The sequence below is a fragment of the Schistocerca gregaria genome, chromosome 2 (genome assembly GCF_023897955.1).
Source record: "Schistocerca gregaria isolate iqSchGreg1 chromosome 2, iqSchGreg1.2, whole genome shotgun sequence".
Lineage (NCBI taxonomy): Eukaryota > Metazoa > Arthropoda > Insecta > Orthoptera > Acrididae > Schistocerca > Schistocerca gregaria.
Window position 1 is genome coordinate 792,790,514 of NC_064921.1, and position 3,294 is coordinate 792,793,807.

Below are 3,294 nucleotides of genomic sequence, written 5' to 3' on the forward strand. Positions count from 1 at the left end.
ACGGTTAGTTTGAGAAGATAACGATCCATGACAGGAGATGTTTTGTAGAAAACTGTATTATTGATGCTCATTAACTCGTATTACTTTCGTCCTTTATGTAAAAGGTATCACTTTCATCTATAAAAACGAAAATTGTTTACTATCCACTTTGTGAAAATCCTTTGCTACAAATACTTCATTTATAAGGAAAATGTGAGCACTTAACAGATAAGAAACAAGAAAGAAAAATCTAGTGATCATGAGATTTGGTAAATATAATACATTGTATGAGATGTGTGCTATACAGTGGTTCTGTGGTGTAGTGGTTATCACGTCTGCTTTACACGCAGAAGGTCCCCGGTTCGATCCCGGGCAGAACCATAATATTTTTACTTTCTTGCATACACTTAGAATTTAATATTAATGACAACACATTACCTGGAAATATATATAAATTATGTGAACAAGATTCAATTTTATATAACAGTTGGTTCGCGGAGATGAACTAAGAAGCATACAAGTTAAAGTCATTTCAGACTGCTTCGGAAAAAAATGGAAGGCGTTCTATTAAAAGCAATATAAATACAAATGATGATAGCTTTAAAATTGTTAATTAGGACTAAAAATGCCCTTACAAATAAGTTACACCCTAGAATCACTTACACCTAATTGCAGTGTTGCTTGCGAATAATGAGATTGTGCAGAGTCGCTTTACAATTTTCGAACAGTATACAATTAATCTACGCTAATTTACACACAGAAAATAAGAGAATTTATAATACAGAAAACATATGCACTTAACTGTTGCACAGTGAAATCGAAGTTAAAATTCGGTCTCTTATCGTTTCAACAATTGTAATGAGGTATCGAAATATGTTGACGTTCTCTTCATCTACATCTACATCTACATCTACGTCTACACCTGCATCTACACCAAAGTTTCGCAAGCTGCTTTACGGTGCGTGGTGCAGGGTCCTTCGAGCAACACAATGATTTCCCTCCCATTCCTGTTCCATCCACGTATGATGCGTGGGAACGAGTGTTGGTATCCCACCTTTTGAACGTAATTTGGCGATTGAACATTTCACGAAATTTACATACGAGGAAGTAATATTTGGCCGACTCTTCCTGGACCTGAAACATGCGCTCTCGCCATTTTAACTCTCCGTGATGCACTATACTTCTGTTGCAGAGCCTGCCACTGGACTTTTGTTAGGCTTCTCTGTAGCGCTATCGTACTTACTACATGCGCATGTAAGGAAACGAGCTGCTTTTCTTTGGGTCTTCTCTGTCCAGTCTGTTAATTACACCCATTAAGGAAGTCACGATTGAAGACAAGCAATCAGCCGAGAGAGTGTTTTGTGAGCAACTCCCTTAGTAAACCATACACATTTCCTCAGTTTTTCAACGAATCTCATCTTGGCATTTGTTTTTTCTACGCCTAGTTATCTTGTCGTTCCACTTCACGTAGCTTGAGATGGATGTTTAACAGTTGCTACTGTTTCCAGTTTTTCGTTCATGAGTGAAGTCGAACAGTAATTGGTTTCTTCGCCTATTTGTGCGCAGTGAATCACTTTTATTGAAGATGAGGATCAGATGCGCATACTTGCACCAAGCGTCAATTCTCTCCTGTTTTGCCCACATTTCGCTACAGTTTTCTTCGATTGAAACTTCCATATACATGACGTCCCAGGAGGAATAATTAATATTCAGGGACATGATAGGAACGATTATTCGGAACACAAAAGCCTATTAAAGATGGGCTTTAAAATGCATAACTTAAGACCTAAGATCACGTCTCCATCGTCGATAGTGTGAAACAAATCTCTTCTACAACAAGCTCTTCGCCTTCCACATTTTGCGTGGAGATAGTATGGGCAAAATAAAGTAAAAATTTATGGTGAACATGTGCTGTGAGAGTCGAGGGGCATGAAAGAGAAGCAGTGGTTGGGAAAGGAGTGAGACAGGGTTGTAGCCTCTCCCCGATGTTATTCAATCTGTATATTGAGCAAGCAGTAAAGGAAACAAAAGAAAAATTTGGAGTAGGTATTAAAATTCATGGAGACGAAGTAAAAACTTTGAGGTTCGCCGATGACATTGTAATTGTGTCAGAGACGGCAAAGGACTTGGAAGAGCAGTTGAACGGAATGGACAGTGTCTTGAAAGGAGGATATAAGATGAACATCAACAAAAGCAAAACGAGGATAATGGAATGTAGTCCAATTAAATCGGATGATGCTGAGGGAATTAGATTAGGAAATGAGACACTTAAAGTAGTAAAGGAGTTTTGCTATTTAGGAAGTAAAATAACTGATGATGGTCGAAGTAGAGAGGATATAAAATGTAGACTGGCAATGGCAAGGAAAGCGTTTCTGAAGAAGAGAAATTTGTTAACATCGAATATAGATTTAAGTGTCAGGAAGTCATTTCTGAAAATATTTGTTTGGAGTGTAGCCATGTATGGAAGTGAAACATGGACGATAACTAGTTTGGACAAGAAGAGAATAGAAGCTCTCGAAATGTGGTGCTACAAAAGAATACTGAAGATAAGGTGGATAGATCACGTAACTAATTAGGAGGTATTGAATAGGATTGGGGAGAAGAGAAGTTTGTGGCACAACTTGACTAGAAGAAGGGATCGGTTGGTAGGACATGTTTTGAGGCATCAAGGGATCACAAATTTAGCATTGGAGGGCAGTGTGGAGGGTAAAAATCGTAGAGGGAGACCGAGAGATGAGTACACTAAGCAGATTCAGAAGGATGTAGGTTGCAGTAGGTTCTGGGAGATGAAGAAGCTTGCACAGGATAGAGTAGCATGGAGAGCTGCATCAAACCAGTCTCAGGACTGAAGACCACAACAACAACAACACAACATGTGCTGTGAAATACATAACTGGAAAGCTGTGAGCACTTGATTAGTGGACGAGATGTGTTTCACAGATAATAAGAACAAGTGCTCATAGGTCTTAAGATGCGCACTTTAGAACCCTTAGTTACTGGGCAATTTTTGTTTGTGGAAAGCAAGGAACTTGCAGCACAAGAGGTTTGTTTAACAGTATCGAAGATGATGAAGTGCTCGTAGCTTTTTTAGATCCCATGTCTACAAGACTTTTTTTCTTCGAATGATCGTTCCTGTCACTATCACCGAATAGTTACCATCCCTCCTGGGATACGCTGTAGACAACAGAATCGTCTGCCAACTGCTTCACAAAGCTTTAGACGTTTGCCAACAGGTCGTTTATATGTTTTATGGACAGTGACAGTCCCTATAATAGTCACGAAGTTACTGTAACACTGCCGATATTGTAAGGGTCG

The 3,294-nt window shown here is 39.0% G+C and overlaps 1 non-coding gene across 1 annotated transcript; it reads left to right on the top strand.

The window, feature by feature from the left end:
- Nucleotides 1-287: 287 nt before the first annotated feature.
- Nucleotides 288-360, top strand: Trnav-uac (transfer RNA valine (anticodon UAC)). The gene has a single exon. It is a non-coding gene; the product is annotated as a tRNA-Val (tRNA).
- The last annotated feature ends 2,934 nt before the right edge of the window (nucleotides 361-3,294 follow it).